An 18,776-nucleotide genomic window follows, 5' to 3' on the forward strand; every position below is an offset into this window, starting at 1 on the left:
TACCGGAAAAACAAATCAAAATCTCTAGAATGAGGGCGAGCAAAATAATCAAAAGGTCTCTCTGAGTCTGACTGTCTGTCTGTGTACTGAGTTGGCCTTTCCCTTGCCCTGTCTTGCTGTCTCCCTGGACTTGTCTTGCCTGTATACTCTGCATCTGTTGGGAGTATCGGAACAACCAGCATAGTAATTATATTATCGACAAGAACACATTTAATCAATATCAAAAGAATGATAGGTTAAATATATGCTTTTTTTTCCCAGTGTTTCATGCATAGTCATAGTCTATTCCAGTGTTTCCCAACCACTGTGTCGCGGCACACTGGTGTGCCGTGAGAGACGTTCAGCTGTGCCGTGGGACTGTCCAATATTAATTACGGAGCGCGTTGTAAACAGGATCGCCAAACCACTGGTCAGTTCGCGCAAGGCCTGGTCAGCCACTTGCTAATCGTGCATGTGTGGAGAATCGGAGAATCTTGAGATTTCATATTGTGTCGATATGATTGTATTGCATCGGCACATATTCAGTTTATGTGTGTGTTGCTGTGTGCTTTTGCTAACAGTGACAGACACTATGACGGTTGTGGTGCGTTTGGGGTCCGATGGAAATCAGAGAATGCAGTTCAACCGGAGAACCTGGATTGGTTATTTTTAACATACGTAAAATAAGCAGTCATGTCGAGACTCCTCGACTGTGATAGCCACTCAGCTGCTGTCAGAACAGCAGAGCATCTTTAAAAGTAACTTTGTTCTTATTGTTGCAATATTTATAGACCTAGTCTAAAACAGTAAACAAAATCACGTTGATTCTTTTATTTTAATCACAATCACTTTAAATAGTTTATTTCTTACACCGTCTAAAAACTGTCACTTTTGTTTAAAAAAAAGGAATACAATTTAAAGAATATTTAGTATTTATTTCTATTAAATTATTCGACTCTCCATACATATATAGGAATAGGACTCTACGTGGTTCGTTGTAATATAACTGATTTTAATATAGGAGCTTAACAGATTTTTGTTGGCGGTGTGCCGCGAGATTTTTTCCAATGAAAAGGTGTGCCATGAATGAAAAAAGGTTGGGAAACACTGGTCTATTCAATCCCATGCATTGATAGATGACTGTCTGTTCTTAACCTGTCACCTGTTCTGATCTAGTTCTGGGCCTACTGTCTGAAGCACCAAAACTGGCAATGTTTCCACTTTTGCATAGGAAACATAGACATATATTTTAATATTAATTTAGCCATGGCCAGTTACAAAGTTTAGAGGAATGTGCAAGTAAGAAAGAATAACAAATGACTCTTCAACTTACAAAATCAACTAGAACTAAATCTCACAATAAATCAGCAGAGGCACAGCCTTATGGCTGCGGCACATATGCACACAATACATGCAAACTGGCGTGCATACACGTGCGGGCACACAGTTTTTAATAGCACCGTGTGTGTGCGCGTGGGGGGGGGGAACTGAGCAAATCCGTAACTTTTCTGCATTTAGCCATGTCCTCCTCCAGCGCCTTTCTTTTTTTGTCCCTCTCCGCACCACCTTTCCTCTTCTTTTTACCATGTTCGAAGTCCATTATCCTCACTTGCACTGCTTGCTAGCTACAGCAGACAGCACCTGACATAGTAACACACCCCCTTCCTCCACACGCGCTCTGTGTGGTTGATACGGACTGTGGGGGCGGGTGTTAATTGATATAAACCAATCGTCTCTCCCTCCTCACATGCTCCTGGCCTGAGTGGCCTGGCCTATCTCTCTGATAGGCTCGCCGCCGCACCAGCAGATTTATAGAAGAAAAAAAAAAAAAAACACAGACGCAGGCCAACAGGCCAATCCTAGGCCGGCGCTTCAGGAATACTCCTGGTTCTCCTGATGGTCAGTCCGAGCGTGTTGACAACTATTAGCTTTTGTTTGGGAACGTTCCGTTGCGGCTCGGAGTCTGTGACATAATTCAGCTGCAGTCGGGCCAAAGCCTGCTAAGAGCAGAGAGTGGATATGGTTTCTGGAAAATGGACGCTTTTGGAGGTTTCTGTTGGATGCCAGCAGATGATGTCAATTGTACGTCAATAAACTTCATCTGACGAGTCTCTCCTTTGGATTAAATGTATGAGTTTGAGCTTCTGCGCATGGGCTTTCCCAACAGCTTAACACCAACACTGATCCTTCTAACAAAAGCCAGAAGACCAAATCTTGACCCGTCTGTGACCAAAAGACCAAAGCTGACTGGAACTTAACTTGAGGCCCCAAACCAGACCCCCATGCAACAGCCTCCAACAACTGTCTGTCATGCCATGCAACCAGCTCAAAAGCTGTCAGCAGGCTGAGGTCGTATTGCTCCCCAAGGTGGTGGTTGGTAGGAGGCAAAGGTTCTTCTCACGTTGACGTTCCGATCTGATATTCGTCGCGTTGTGCTCAAGATCGTGGTGTCTTAGGCTGAGACCTGCCTGAGCCCGGAACTGGCTACTCGACCCAGGGAAGACCGAGACTTTTGGGAATTCAGACCCAGTCAAGACCTAGGTTGAGAGTAGGCCCAAGAAATTACATTTAAACCCTGCGATCATTTTGACATGTAATAGACGTCTTCTTCTTCTTCTGTCGTACGAGTTCAGACTTGCAGTTCTGTTGAGGCGAGCCAGGTCAACGTGTCGTTGTCCAGATCAATCAGGCCTTCTTTGCCATTCGGTGGCCGGTGTTTGGGGAAACTGCTGATGATGTGCTCTACTGTCTGGACTGGGTCCCCACACTCGCAGGAGGCGCTATCTGTGAGTCCCCACCTCCTCATTGCAGCTCCATAGCGTCCAACGCCTGTCCTCAGGCGGTTGAGGGTTGTCCACTGTTTCTGTAGCAAGTCCTGGCCAGAGACGTCTGTGGGGTCATTGATGTAGTGTGTTAGGGTTTTTCAAATTATCCTTATCGTATGATTATGTTGGAATGCAACCGGTAATAAATAACCTACCTTGTCTCATCCTACACAAGGTCGTAAAACATCCCCTGATATGTTTTGACTAGAGCACAAGGGCTTCCTATTCAGTCTACTCTTACCCCCACTCTTTCTCTTAATAAATATGTCCTTGCAGTTGGGAGAGTTTCAGACTTCATTCCTGGAGCGAGTGAACTCTCCACCTGCATGTGTCTAAAAGAACTTGCTTGTCTACCGTGTGGTTCTTGCAAAATAATTTGGAGTGAGCAAATCTCTAACATTTTGGTGCCGAAACCCGGGACCCCTCATACCCGCTATCTGTCTGACGAAGAAGGACGTGCTGCATTGTCGACAAGCCAGCGTCCATTAGGAGGACCTGGAGGAGAAAGTCCTGGGAAGAGAATTCTTCGCTGGGCCAGCATCTTAGGTCTGCCTTCGTCTGACAGAGGTGAATTGACGGGACCCGGCAGTGCAACGAACCAGGGGACAAGTAAGTTAAAGGCCTGAAGTTGTGTGATTGTGTTGTTGTTTGTGAAACGCGTAAAAAACCACAGGTGCACGAGAGATACGGCTTTGGTTTGTCCGAGCTATGAGATACGGCTTTGGTTTGTCCGAGCTATGAGATACGGCTTTGGTTTATCCGAGCTATGAGATACGGCTTTGGTTTGTCCGAGCTATGAGATACGGCTTTGGTTTGTCCGAGCTATGAGGCTTAAAAAAAAAAAAAAGCGCTGGAGTTTGTGTGATTGTGTGTGTGACTGGTAGGATAAATTGACTAAAAAGCAGTTCTAGCGTTGATCCACGGCAATAAAATAGGCTAGTAATCTGTTGAAAGGTCAATTTAAACCTGCATTGAAGATCCTCAAAGAAAAAAAATTGAAAAAAAAATTGTAAAACCTTAAACTACTAAAATTAAGATGGGAAATAAGAACTGTAAATCTCTTGCTCTGCTCTTCTTTGAGATGAGAAGTTCATGGCAAGTAGATTTCTTAATTGTATGCAATACATGCTGAAGTGGAAGAAAATGTATGGAGTACAAGGAAATTTTAAATGTGGAAGAAGTGGTAGAAGTGCTAGAGTGTGGTTGAAATCTTCACAAAGAGATGAGAACGAATTCAAGAGACAAAAGCTAGGTCACAAGTGTTTGTCAGACCAGGAGACAATAAGGCCCCTGTGAGCAGGTGCAAGGCCGCAGCTCAAGCCGCGGCTCAAGCAAAGGGGCAAGAGGAGCTTCCGCTCCTATGCGAATCATGTATCAAAATTTAAAAGATCTGAAACCTCTCCCATATGACAGCAAAACATGTCATTGTCAGATTATCAAAAATATTTTTACATTGTTAGAGCTCCTGTCCATACAAGAAGTATGACAATGCTGTTCGTATGCCCAATTACAAATGACTAGAGATCAAATTGTGTTACACTAAAGTTAAAATATGCAAATCAAGTGGTAAAGAAATACAGCTTGCTTCTAGAAGATAAATAAATAAAATTAGAATGTGCTGTCCTCGTGTGCATGGGAGGGACCAGCTCATGATCGACCACAGGAAATGGCCAGCCTGTGACGAATCATTAGTGTTGGGACCTACCTTCCGCACGCGAGAGCTGTGCATGTGTGTGCGTATGTGTTAAAATGATGAAGATGGCTAAACTTTTAGTATAAAGAAATTTGCTAGACTGTTGTCTATTCAATTTACACCGCAGAACAGAAACAATTTGGACAGATAAAAATGAGAGGAAAAGAGAGAAATCTGTTTGCGAGCAGAAACTAATCCACACTAGTGCGTGTTAAGTGTCGAGCACACATGAGAAATTCGAAGAAAAAAAAAAAAAAAAACGACGGAACATGCTTTCAGGAATTGGAAGAAGCTAAATTGTGAATTTAAGATTTTGCAATGCTACATTTAATAGGAATAATTGATTGGTTGTGTTATAAGATTATGCAAAATTCTAAATGCAAGCTAAATCTGAGAGATTGAGTTCTTCAAATTTAAAAACAAAGAAAACATTCAGATTAATTTGCCAGTTGTTTGTTTTAGTTAAGTTTTTTTTTGAATTGGTGGATTGTTCTTGTCAGGCGCAGAGCAGGGAGAGGACTCGAATGCAGAGATTCCAAAGTTCAACAAAGTGTTTATTGTCTCCACTGATGGTCGAACAAAAAACGCCTCACGAGGAGGGAAAAAAGGGGAAACTAAGGCGCCTCGAACCGAGGGAGAAAAAGGAGAAATCAAAGCGCCTCGAACCGAGGGAAATACAAAAACAAGATAGCGATGTAACCAAGTTAACATCGGTGATCAAAGACGTTCAAACAAGGCTTCTACGTGGACTCAAGGGTTTCGTGATCGCTAGTGTTCTCAGCAAGGCAAGACGCACTGGCACTGGATACTAGGAAAGACGCGGGTTATATGGACACAGGAGGGGAACACAGGTGAAGACAGTTGGTCATTGACGCAGGTGCACACACTTGGAATCAGGGGATCACGTGACCGGACGCACAGGGGAAGGACACACTGACTGGAACGAGAGGAAAATCACACAATAAAACAGGAAATGATCCGGACGACACATGACAGCATGACAGTTCTACCAGGAAACTTGAGTTGAAAATGATATATGAATGTTGTGTGGTGAGCTTGGATGAAATGGAACCAATGTGATAAGAAGACTCCTTTTTGGAGACTGTGTGAGATGCATATGATGAGCATTGATGAATGATTGCCTGAATGAAAGGTTGAATGGTTGAAGTCGTTGGCGACTGCTATAGAAAATTAGTAGAGCGACTTTGATGAAAGAGTGATTTTGAGCAGGTTGAATGCTAAAAAGAAAACGTAGCTTTTGGATTGATAATTAACTAGAGAAAAAACTGGAGAACCAGTAACACATGTAGAAGATGTGTGAACTGAGAAATTAAGAAGTGTTTTGGAGAGAAAGTCAAATTAAATGATGATGAAATCATATGTAGTAATACAACACTTTACTACGTATGGGTTTTCTAAATCATACAATTGAGTAAAATAAAACATACATTTTGATTTGTATTCAAATTTCTAAGATTCTTGTGATAAACAATGAGAAAACGATTGAAAAGTAACTAAAGAAACTACAAGAAAGTGAAAATGTCTAATCATTTGCTAGCTGAGTCGCTCCCCATTCGGGGAGGCCATCCATTTACTTGCTAAGCTAGTTGTCAAAACAGTCCAATTGCCACGAAAAGTAGCTATGTGCACGTGTGCAGTACACACACACACGAGAGTGATAAGGTGTCAAGAGGTAACAAGCTTGCAGACAGAACCACAAAGCTGCAGGGCAAAAGACACTTCAAATTTTATACACACAAGAAGCAGATTAAATCACTGAAACATTTTTAAAGATGTGCAGCGACAAAGTCCATAGAGTGAAATTGAATTATGGATGAAAAAAGGGGCAAGATTAGAGAATGGCATCTATAAATGACCTACCCCACCAAAGAACCTATGCGAATGGTGAGCAATATTGAGCCATGGTGCGTGTCACATGGCTCAAGAGGAGGGATAGTGGGGCAGGTCAGTCAGCTTTACCGTATTTGCCGGTGTACAGGTCGACTCGGTGTATAAGTCGACCCCCTAAAATTCGACGGAAATTTACGATTTTATGATATATCCTTTGTATAAGTCGAGCTCAATTGTTGCATTATATTAAACTTCAAAATTCAATATGCGAAATTTATTGACGAAATGTGTTCAAATTCCGGGAGGCCGTGCGCATGCGGCTGTTTATAAGCACCGCGGAGGAGATCGCGGCCGGCGAGCTCGCGCACGCCGCCCGGCAACAACGGGAGGCCGGAAATAGCTCCAAGCCGAGCGGATCGGCACTTTATAAGCACCGCGGAGGAGATCGCGGCGCCTCATTCGACTTCCAGCGGCCGGCGAGCTCGCGCACGCCGCCCGGCACCAACGGGAGGCCGGAAATAGCTCCAAGCCGAGCGGATTGGCACTTTATAAGCACCGCGGAGGAGATCGCGGCGCCTCATTGGACTTCCAGCGGCCGGCGAGCTCACGCACCCGCCCGGCACATCCGGGAGGCCGTGCGCACGCGCCAAGTGGCCGAAAATAGCCCCCGCCGAGCGGATCGGCTGTTTATAAGCACCGCGGAGGCGATCGCGGCGCCTCATTCGACTCCCAGCGTGCCGCGCACTCGCACACGCCGCCCGGTTCAAATTTTCTAAGTGCAACGCACAATGAGATGCATGAGAAACGGCCTTGGTTACCATCACATTTGAAGCGATGAATACGAAGTTAAATATTATGACTCGGTGTATAAGTCGAGGTCGATTTTTTTCGGTCGATTTTGGATCGAAAAAGGTCGACCAATACACCGGCAAATACGGTATACAACATATGGATTTGATTCATATTCAAAACATTTTCAAAACAAAACAATTTTTTGTAGAGCTTGTTTCAACAAAAACAAAAACACTGAATGCCTCCAATTTAAAAGATCAATTTGACCTTTGCAGGATGATCTGCTGTGTCGGATCTGGACTGCCATGAAAGTATGATGTTTATATGTGTACTTTGTCAACAACCTCTGTAGATGTTAAAGAATGGGATGAATATCTAGAATGAATGTGGATAATTTGTTTCAGGTAACTAACTATAAGAGTAAGTGAAAAAAGAAACAATTGATTGCTTATTGCAAAACAAGCTGCAAAGACAGAAAAAAAATTGAATATGTCATATGTATGGATTTGCGACCGATTATTTATGTTGTACCGTTGCCATTGACCAAAGATTGTGTGAAATCTGTCACGTCTACTGGATTGTGAAGTGTGTGACAGAGCAGTCTATATAATATCCATTGAGAGAGAAAAGAAAAAAAAAGAAGCCATTGCTTTCAGAGAATGTAGTCAAGCGAAATTGTATATACATCAACATGCCAAGATCTGGGGAAAAAAGCTGGTAAAAACCAAAATATCTTTAAATTTGAGAGGCGACGATGATTTGACCAAAATTGATGCAATTGGAGTCCCTAGAGGAGTTCCTGATTAATAAGAATTAAATGACCAAATTGCAGCGGGATGGGAGTCCTCCATTTGCTGCTGGTGAACGATGAACAAGAACGTAGACAGGATAAATTACATCCATTAAAACATGCAGAAATTGGGCAAACGGACACAAGCGGGGCTCGAGGTAGTGCATGAACAGCTAGCCACGCCTTCCCTAATGTCGATCCAGAACCACAATGCTCATGATATGTTGTTGTCTGAGAAAGGAGGCGTCTGCGCAATGTTTGGAGAACAATGCTGCACCTTCATCCCCAACAACACCGCCCCTGATGGGAGCCTGACGGATTGCAGGCCTGCGATCCCTCAAAACGAGGATGAAAGAGCACTACAAGTGGATGAATGCTTTTGGGAAGTATAACGCCATTGTGTCCTCAATTTTACCATCAGTTGCTGTGTTGCTGCTATGCTCACCTTGTATGGATGTTGCATATTGTGTCTTCGTGCTGTTTAATTGTCTCGCCACTACAGTAATATCGCCCATGGAGGACGAGATTTCTCAGATATACCTAATGTCTGAGCGGCAACATGATGATCTTGATGGCAAAATTCCTGCATCTGTGTTACCAGACTTTTCCCAGATCCATGGGATTCTGAATGATGACATCGCAACGTTTATCCTTTGGTGTAAACATATTTGTACTCATGAATGTGATCCGACGACTGAGAGTCGAGAAAAGGGGTTGTTTACGGTGATATGTGAATTTGAGCAAATATGTGATAAACAGTGGGGAAATGTCAGGATAATTAGTTTTGTAGAAGCGCTGGCCGGCCTGAACCGGAGGTCTCATACCTTCGCTCAAGGCCAACACATCTGCCAGGTTTTAGGGAGTTCTTATACTCCCTTCCTTGTCTTTCTGTGAGAGGCCTTCACTATTTATGAACAGAATACCTTTGTTCTTTGTCTAGCTAAAGAGAAGTTCTTTATCTATTATGCCTTGTTCTTTATCTATTATGCAATTTACGAATTGTTGTTGACCGGGACAGTTTTTAAGTTATCCCATATTTACTCAATGTTTAGTTAAGTAGACTTCATGCAAGTTATCTCACATCTGCTTAACGTTTGTTGGAGTGTATGCAAGAGAGGTATCTGATGATTTACTCATCATTATTATTGTGTGAAACGTAGCAAGAAAGTCTAGAGCATTGTTTTACAGGGACACGGCATCCAGGAGTTGGATATCAACACCGTGCTGTCACAGTCAAAGATGCCGACCCTTACCGCCCTGGACTTGCAGACGGTGCCTGTGATCAGCTATTCTGGACAAATCTCAATGTGACTGTTAAAGGACGAACAATACCGCAAGTGGCCTACACAGAGAGACCAGCTGGAGTGAATTACACATGTTACATCCAAGGTAACAGGACCCACGTCTGCATTAACGACGACTGCTCTCCAGGAGGAAACTGGATGGGAGCTTTGGACATCACCGATGAGTGTCAAGATAAGAGAGCCATTTCAGGTGGTGAGGGCTCTCCAACCAACATGGCTACACCATCGAACGGAACATACTTCATACAGAATGGCTGGTGGCTTTGTTGTCACAAGGTTTATCCGATGCTGCCCGCCAACTGGACAGGAGTTTGTGCACCAGTGTGGGTGACAGACCACACCTACACGATACGACATCACCAGCTGACAGAAGCACACAACTCTTCTGGACGTCGACGCAGGGCAGTTGCAACCTTCGACCCTCATGACCCTGTCTGGGGTGCAAACGTTCCAGACGACCATAAAGTATGGTCCGTCGGAGACAAAGTTGTCCTTGCGCTCTTTCCTCAGATTGGGGTTGGGAAACTATCGCTCTTCATCGAGACACTGAACTATCGTTTTCAATCCTTTGTAAATCTCTCACTGCAAATCAACGATGGACAAAATAGAGAGATTCAGGCTATTAGACTGATGGTCTTGCAAAACAGGATGGTTCTGGACTTGTTGACGGCAGCACAAGGTGGTGTGTGCCACATCATTGGGACTTCCTGTTGCACATACATACCAGGAGAAAATGACACCCACATCAAGGACGCCATGGATTCACTGAAGAACTTACAGCAGGCCATGTCTAATGACAAGGTCCCACATCAGTTTGATTTCTTTTCATGGCTATTCTCTGGCAGCTGGTGGCAACTGCTTTTGAAATTGCTGTCTCCTGTGCTTGTTGTGCTGGTGGTGTTGTGCTTGTTTACGTCCTGCGTTATCCCATGTTTGAAGTCTGCTGTGTCGAAGTTTGTCTCCTCTACTGTAGCCCAAGTTCATATACAACTTCTTAGAGATGACTGATGTGATGACGATAATGAAACGTGGATTGCGTAGATGCTGTTCTGTTGAGCATGTTTTACAGAAACTTGATGATTTGACCATCGAAAATGCTTTGCAAGTGATGGATACAATGATGTACTGTTTCTGTGTGTTTTTTTTTTTTTTTTTATTGTTAGCATTCTGGTCGCCTTAGGCAAAGGGACCGTGTAAGAATTTTCCTGCTAATAACATCTGGCCGGCAGGTTTTTCGCTTACACAATAAGTTTGATCTGGGGTATCAAGGTAATGCCTCATCTTCACTGGAAAGTGTTGCTATCATTGTTTGTTGTTTTTTATTTTTACTATTCTTCTTTCTTCATTATACATATATATGTGTGTTTTTTTTTTTTACTTGTCTTTGTTGTTTGCGGTGGCATAATCATATGATAAAACAGGAGGGAGATGTTAGGGTTTTTTAAATTATTCCTTATCGTATGATTATGTTGGAATGCAACCGGTAATAAATAACCTACCTTGTCTCATCCTACACAAGGTCGTAAAACATCCCCTGATATGTTTTGACTAGAGCACAAGGGCTTCCCCCACTCTTTCTCTTAATAAATATGTCCTTGCAGTTGGGAGAGTTTCAGACTTCATTCCTGGAGCGAGTGAACTCTCCACCTGCAGGTGTCTAAAAGAACTTGCTTGTCTCCCGTGTGGTTCTTGCAAAATAAGTTGGAGTGAGCAAATCTCTAACATAGTGGTGCAGCCTAGATGGTTCTGCTGACTTCCACTGTTCTCTCCATTTGGTCTTGACCCAGGTGGCCTTGGAAGTGTCAGCTGATGTTGTTCTGAGCAGCTCATGGGCTTGGATGGCAAACGGGCGTCATGACTTGAGGCGCACGTGTCGTGGTGTCTCTGTGACGATCTTATGGAGGAGGTGGGATTCACTGGTCTGTGCCTTTCGGGAGAGGGCCAGCGTGGCTGCTTCTCGTCTGATGTTAGCCGAGGCGATGCCTGCGAGGACGGGCAGTTGGTTTACTGGAGTGGCTCGCAGGCACACCGAGACAGTCCGCAGGGCGCTGTTGAGGGCGACATCCAACTTCTTGACATGGGGGCTACGGCACCAGGCCGGGGCACAGTACTCGGCAGCTGAGAACACCAAGGCCAGCGTGGACATGTGCAGTGTCTTCGTCGTGGCTCCCCAGGTGGTGCTGGCTAAGCGGCATATAAGGGCTGCACGGGCACTTGTCTTCGCCATGGCACTGTCCAGGTGTTGTTTGAATGTTAGTGTTCTGTCAAGCTTCACACCGAGGTACGTGGAAACGGGCTGATGCTGTAGCCGGGTATTATCTACCTACCATGACGTTCAGCTCACGAGCTGCATCCTTCTTGTTGAGGTGGAACATTGAAGATGTTGTTTTGCCCTTGCTGAGCTTGAGACACCAGTGTTAGGTTCAAAGTGCTAACTGAATATCTGAATAAGAGAAAAGGGTCAGCAGACAAAAAACAAGTGAGGCAGAATATTGAGTCTTTTCTCGCGAGGAGTGCAATCAGACTTACAGCAATCCGACTACACTAAAAATCTGTTTTACACTCCTCGCTCTTTTTATTTGGAATGCCCTACCCACAGTGTGAGACGATTAGCCCTTAAGGGGGGGGAAAGAGATTGTGGCTTCGTCTCGTAAGAAACAAAAAGTAACGCACAAAGTGTTGCGTGCAGATATGGCTATATCAGCAAAACAGTTTAAGCGATATTCTGAGAGATAAAAAGAGAAAGTGTCGTTCTTTAACAAAGATCAGAAGGTTCATGACGCATTGTTTGACGTGTTGTTTTCACGATCTGTTCTGGAGGACGCTGAGCTGTCAGCAGCATCTTGTTTGACACAACCGTCATCTCGCCCCTGACCCAGCCGTAATCCTTCTGTTCTGTTGTACAAGATAAGAATAAGCAAGGCAAAGCAGCAAGCATACTGAACAGTAATATTGTGAATAAGTACTCATTAGAGAACGCATGATAACATATATATACAATTTTTCTAACAATTCCCCCCTGTTTATCATAAGTTCTCGGGGACTAACTTATCACCCATATGGCCACTTCAAAAGATTTTCAGCCAAGGGATCACATTTCGCAAGAACTAACTTACACTTGGGAGGAAATTGTGTCTTAATCGTCAAAGCCAGAGTCACGAAACAAATCGGACAGGTTTACCACAATGGATTCGCTGACAGAGTCGTCACTAGAGAAAGAACTCCCGTCGATCGAAAGGTCATCCCTTTGGAGTAACGGAAAAGTCTCAGCTGGTGGAGAGATAGCAGTTGTAATTAGCTTAATAATTAAGGATCGGAGACAAGGAATGCAGCAACATCCACCCAGGGTTAAAATGGCAGAGAAAACGGCAATGGAGACCAGGACCGAGGAAACCAGGGTGCGGTACTTTCCGAACACGTTCAACCAGTCGGTCCAAACCTCCGTGTTCACCCCACTGTGTTCCTTCATCCTCCCATTCAAGGTCCTCAGACCCTCAAGGGCCCGGGACAGGCTTCCGTCGGCTGCAGTATTATTTGGAATAAATGTGCAACATTGCTCACCAAACATGGCGCAGACACCGCCCTCTTTTGAGAGTAGCATGTCAAGGGCCATTCGATTCTGGAAAGCCATGAGGGAAGTAGCGGCCAGTTGGGAGTGGACCGCCTTGAAACCCGCCTCGGTCCAGTTTCCAAGCCTCTGTACGTTGTAGTGGATGTAGTTAATCCTGTCAACATTTTTGTTAAGAGTACACCACCAACACAGGGCGGATTCAAAACCAGCTGCTATCTGATTCACCAGCTTATAGTCATCCGGTACTCCGCTAGGAACACCAATGGCATCTATGTAAGTTGGATTAGCTGCGCCCTGCCATTCGGCGTTTCACTTCGTTCTCGGCCAGTATTTGGGCACTACGGACTTAGCAAAAGATGTTAGATCATAAGAGGACATTGGTATCAAATGAACAGGAAACAATAGGGTTACCAAAGCGCAAATTCCAGAGCTGTTTAAAGGTAACCTATCATAAAGTTTGTTACTATTACACCAAAACCAAATATCACTACGAGCAATGGGCAAAAAAGGGGCAGTGACATTGGTCATGGACTCACACCATGGAGTAGGTAGGGCGCCGAGCTTCTCACCAGTACCAGGTAATCTAATGCATGTAAAATTACCCTTAGCTACATCGGACGAAAAAAGGGGTTTATATTTTGTCATAGAGGCAACAGGGTAAACCTTATCCGATTTAAAACAATCATGAGTGGGTGAAATGGATGAGTTTAACATTAAAACAACAGCACACTTAGGAACTATATTTGCAGGTATGATTTTCAAAAGAGGTCTTGGACCCATACATGCAATGCAACTGGTGTTAGCCATTTTTGCGGCTTGCTCAGCCATAAGAAGCCAGTTGTTGGTTTGACCGCTTATTCCTGTGGAGGCTACAAAATAGCTGTCTATATCAGTGAGGGGCATACTTGTGATTTTTGCTCCTGCTGACAAGGTGTAATTATTTGTAACGGGACGGTCTGCGATCGACATTGTTTTGTTAATGCAAATAGCAATAGGAAAGTGGGGATCAATTCCAGAGGACCAAGCCCACAGTTGAAAACCCCAACAAGAAGTGTTAAACAAAGTGGCATTTGGAGGACGAATTTGATCATCAGGGAGTGTAAGAGTCAAAAGGAGGCTTGTGCCCTGATTTTTCAAAGTTACTCGTTTAGCAAAGAACACAGCCTCTTCACTGGAACCAGAGGGCCAAAAATCTTGCGTTTGTGTGGTGACAAGGGTGCCCCAGTCGGTGCTAACTGGGTGACCAGTTAAATACCACCAATATCCGAGCCATTTATCCCCAGTAGTGGGGTGACCATTTCGAAAACCTTTCAAACATTTCATTGGTAAAATAATAGAAGAAGATGTATTAGGAGCCACAGTAAACATTAATGAGTTATTGTAAGTCCAAGACAAAAGCCATGGTACGCAAGTTGGAACGCGGACGGTTTCTGGTGTACAAACAACATGATCGAAAGGGGATTTTGTGTTGCGCTTATGTCTAGCAATTTTTTCCAATGAGCCATATTGATTAGAATCAGTGTTGGTAGTTGCCTGAGAGAAGAATGTTCGAGGCTCATGGTACTCTATCCATACGAATAAAATAACCCCCGAAAAAAATATAATGGTAACACAAATCAGCAAAAGCAACCAAAAGTGCATGGTAGACTTTGCGCAGGCTACAGCCCGATTAAAGCACTCACCAAATGACTCTCTAATGCTCATGTTTTTGGATCTCCTCAGAGTCAACACCCTGAGCTTCGGGTTGGTGTCTTGGAAATTGGCTTCTGCTAGCTTTCGTGTCAACCCTGGATCTTGGCACCATGATCAGGCACTATTACCAGACTTTGCTCACCTTCCGTACTTAGGTTGGGTCTGCGGAGATCACCTTTTTACAATGAGATAAATGAATCCATGTGTTGCGTTCGGCTATTTTCAAAGCATTAGGTGTCGTGAGTAGTACCAAAAAGGGACCTTCCCACTTGGGTGAATGCCAATTCTTCCTCTTGATACTCTTGATCAAAACCCAGTCTCCCGGTACCACTTTGGGGTCTTCCTGCGGAGAAATGGGTTCATCATCAGTGTTATTAGTTGGATTCTTTTGACGTTCCAACATTTTTCTCATGTAATCAGCTAATGTGGCTTCCTCGGGGATCTCCCATGTGTTCTTGAACTGAGGAAGCCTGTAAGGTCTTCCAAACATAGTTTCATAGGGAGTTAGCCCTGTTGTACTTGTAATATTTATGTACATTTTGACCAGGTCTAAGCACTGAGTCCATGGTCGTTTGGTTTCCTCCATACATTTCTTTAATCTGTTTTTTATAGTTGCGTTAGATCTCTCAACAAGGCCAGCTGATTGTGGATGATAAGAACAATGGTTCTTTAAATTTATGTGGAACATTCTCCCAATGTTATGCACTACTTGATTTACAAAGTGTGGACCATTGTCGCTGTAAATTTTTTCTGGAATACCGTACCTTGGAATGATGTCTTTGCATAAGGCTTTTGCCACTGTGAGTGCATCAGCATGTTTGGTAGGAAATGTTTCTACCCATTTAGAAAATGCGTCTATTATGACCAAACAATATTCTTTCCCTTCACATTTATGTAATTGAATATAATCCATATGTATTGTCTGAAACGGATACAACGGAGTCGGGTATTTCCCTCTCTGAGGTCTTAAATTGCCTTGTGGGTTGTGTTTAGCACAGATCAGACAGGCTCTGCAAAATTGTTGTGAGAAAGCTGCAAAGCCGTATGTTGTATAAATAGCTTCAACTTCTTTCACCATACCCCCCGTCGAGACATGGGTGACCCCATGACTCGAAATAGCAGCCCATTTGAACAAGTTACGAGGCAAGATAGGTTTGCCCAAAGGTCACACAAAAAGACCATCAGTGTTTTTAGTTGCACCCCGTTTTTCCCAAGAGAGTCGTTCCTGGGAGGGGCTCTGAGACTGCATGTCAAGCAACACATCAGGGGAGATGTGTGACATCGAATCATGATCAGTGAGAGACGAGAGGACATGGAGCAGGCCTTCTGCAGCGGCCTTAGCGGATTTGTCAGCAAAAGCATTACCAAGAGAAACAGGATCAGATCTTGCAGTGTGAGCAGCACATTTGCAAACAGCCACCTTTAAAGGTAGCTGGACAGCGTCCAAAAGTTGAGTTAGTAATGTGGAATAGGTGACGGGCTTCCCTGTAGAAGTTATCATGCCACGGTTGCTCCACTGCTGAGCAAAAACGTGCACTGTAGCAAAAGCATACTGACTATCAGTCCAGATAGTGACGGACTTGTTTGCAAACAATTTGCAGGCCCCAGTCAAAGCAATGAGCTCAGCGGCCTGTGCTGACATATAGGATGGCAGTTTAGCAGCCTCCAAGACTTCGTCGGCAGTAACAATGGCATACCCAGTAAGGGTCACTCCAGATTCATTTTTCTTAGAAGACCCATCAACAAAAACCACATCACCATCTGGCAGAGGCGTATCTTTCAAGTCAGGCCGAGCCTTTGCAATCTGTTGGGCAGCATCGACACAATCATGGAATTCACCGTCGTCAGGAAGGGGAATGAGAGTGGCAGGATTGAGTGTCGTGCATCTTTCAACGGTCAGGTGCGGCTGAGACAGTAACGTAGCCATGCAAGAAAGATGACGTGCAGGCGACAGAAAAGTCATATTAGTCTGTAGCAGAAGGGCCGAGACAGCATGAGGAACTTTCAGTGTTAAAGGATGAAACAACACAACACCAGCACTGCTCTCCACAGCCATGGAGGCCGCCACCACGGCCCTCACGCATGGTGGGAGAGCACATGCAACACTGTCCAGTTTAGAGGAATAAAAAGCAATAGGTCGCAACTTTGAGCCATGTGATTGGAGTAAAACAGAGGTCATGTAATGACCTTTGCAGTCAACAGTTTGGACAAATGCCTTATCATAGTTGGGTAAGGCTAGAGTGGAGCTGGATACCAAAGTCTGTTTGATCAACACAAAAGCCTCCTCAGCTTCAAGAGTCCATTTTAAGTGAGTGGACATTGAGATGTTTTCCACATACATCAATTTGGACAGAGGAGCAACAATTTGGGCATAATCAAGTATCCAGCTTCTACAATAACCTGTGAGACCCAAAAAAGACATCATTTGTTTCTTTGTGAGTGGCTTAAGAGCTTGCAAAATAGAGGCCTTTCTGCTCTCAACTATAGATCGACCTTGGGAACTTAGATTGTGGCCTAAATACTTAATTTCAGTGGACCACAGTTGAAGCTTGTCCTTGCTGACCTTGTGGCCTTCACTTGCCAAGTGATGCAGCACTGCAAGTGTGTCTTTCTGGCAAGAGGCAAAATCAGGAGATGCTATTAAAATGTCATCAACATAGAGCAAGATTTGACTTCCCATTGGCGGGACAAATTTAGCCATACTGGCTGCCATCACCTGCGAGTAAATTGTCGGGCTTTCACAGTACCCTTGTGGTAACCTTGTAAAGGTGTACCTTGAGCCAGCATATGTAAATGCAAACCAAAACTGACTCTCTTCTGCAATAGGGACAGAGAAAAAAGCATTGCTAATGTCAATCACTGTAAAGATTTTCGCATCAGGTGTCAATGAATTCAACAAGGTATGCGGGTCAGGGACACAAGGTGCTCTCTGAATAACAGCATTGTTTACAGCTTGCAAGTCCTGCACCATTCTCCACCCCACAGAAGGGGGTGCCTTCTTTACAGGGAAAATTGGAGTATTGCAAGGAGAATCAGGGCAAGGAACAATGACACCTGCTTTTAGCAAATCAGAAATAACAGGTGCAATACCCTGTAAAGCATCAGGTTTTAAAGGATACTGCCTCACACAAGGGCGGTATTCAGTTCGAGGTCTTATGACAACAGGAAGCGCACCTTTCACTAAACCAACGTCAGAAGGACCCGTAGACCAAAGATGACTTGGGACCTCAGCGAGGATGTGCTCGTCATCAGACGTCAACACATAATCTCAAAATGAGGGTGTTTGCTCAACACCAGGATCAGCGTGGATTCCACTAATGAATGACAAGTCTTGAGTCATATTTTGTTTGAAGAGCTTGGTGTAAGGACTATAAAAGGAGTCAGGATTAACCTGAGTCCAGTCAGAAGCTGCCAAGGCCTCACCAGCCATAAATCCTAAACTTTGCCACGTTGCGGTGTGAGGCCTGTAGAGAGAGATGTGGAGCGGAGTGGGAGACACGTGTAACTTCTGCACAGCAGGGGGAGCCGTTTGTATGACTACACAAGCACGGCTCTCACCATCATGCAGAAGGAAAGATGTCGTCAAGGTGGCAGGTGTAGCAGCCTCAAGCATGTTCTCGTAGTTGTGATCAGGACCAGGTGTGTCTTTATGCCACATAGTTATGTGTAGTTCATTGGCTTCCATTGCCTGTTCAGGGCAGCGCAAAAGGGTGGCCACATGGGCCAAAAGAGGGGAACCAAATTCCAACACTTCTGCATCAGCCAAATCCAATGAATAAAAGTAGTAGCAGTGAAATTGACCAAAAATCTGTAACTGGTGTCGCCTTTTGACAACAATTTGATCGTTAAGACACACAAGGGAAAGCCCAAGGGCAGTGAGAGCATCTCTACCTAGCAAATTAATAGGGCAACCGGGCATCAGCAAAATGGGAATGCAACAACTTCCCCCTTCTGGGTCCCGTATCCAAACTGGTCGAGACTGGGGAACTGGGGTTGCCAGCCCATTTGCTGCTCTCACCCAAAAAGTTTTACCGCTTTTTTGCACATCTGGAGGTATGTCACGACATGTGGTCACACATGCCCCTGAGTCACACAAAAAAGTTATTGGAGTCCCGTTTACCATTAGAGTTATCACCGGCTTCTCAATATTGTTCATCAACAAATCTTGAATGTTCAAATCTACATCAACAGGAGGAGCTGTTGGCCAGGCAGTTGTTTCAACTGTAGTTTGACTGTCGGCTAGTCATAAGGGAGGTTTACTCTCGCCCTTGCCTGGACA

At 44.4% G+C, this 18,776-nt stretch overlaps 1 long non-coding RNA gene across 1 annotated transcript in view; it reads left to right on the forward strand.

The window, feature by feature from the left end:
- Positions 1 to 17,178, forward strand: part of LOC137840741 (uncharacterized) — a 36,228-nt gene extending 19,050 nt beyond the window's left edge. Inside the window, exon 2 of the long non-coding RNA XR_011087717.1 lies at positions 8,171 to 17,178. This is a non-coding gene — a long non-coding RNA (uncharacterized lncRNA). The remainder of the gene's footprint in view (positions 1 to 8,170) is intronic.
- The last annotated feature ends 1,598 nt before the right edge of the window (positions 17,179 to 18,776 follow it).

Source organism: Syngnathus scovelli, chromosome 11, assembly GCF_024217435.2.
Source record: "Syngnathus scovelli strain Florida chromosome 11, RoL_Ssco_1.2, whole genome shotgun sequence".
In the NCBI taxonomy this organism is placed as follows: Eukaryota; Metazoa; Chordata; class Actinopteri; order Syngnathiformes; family Syngnathidae; genus Syngnathus; species Syngnathus scovelli.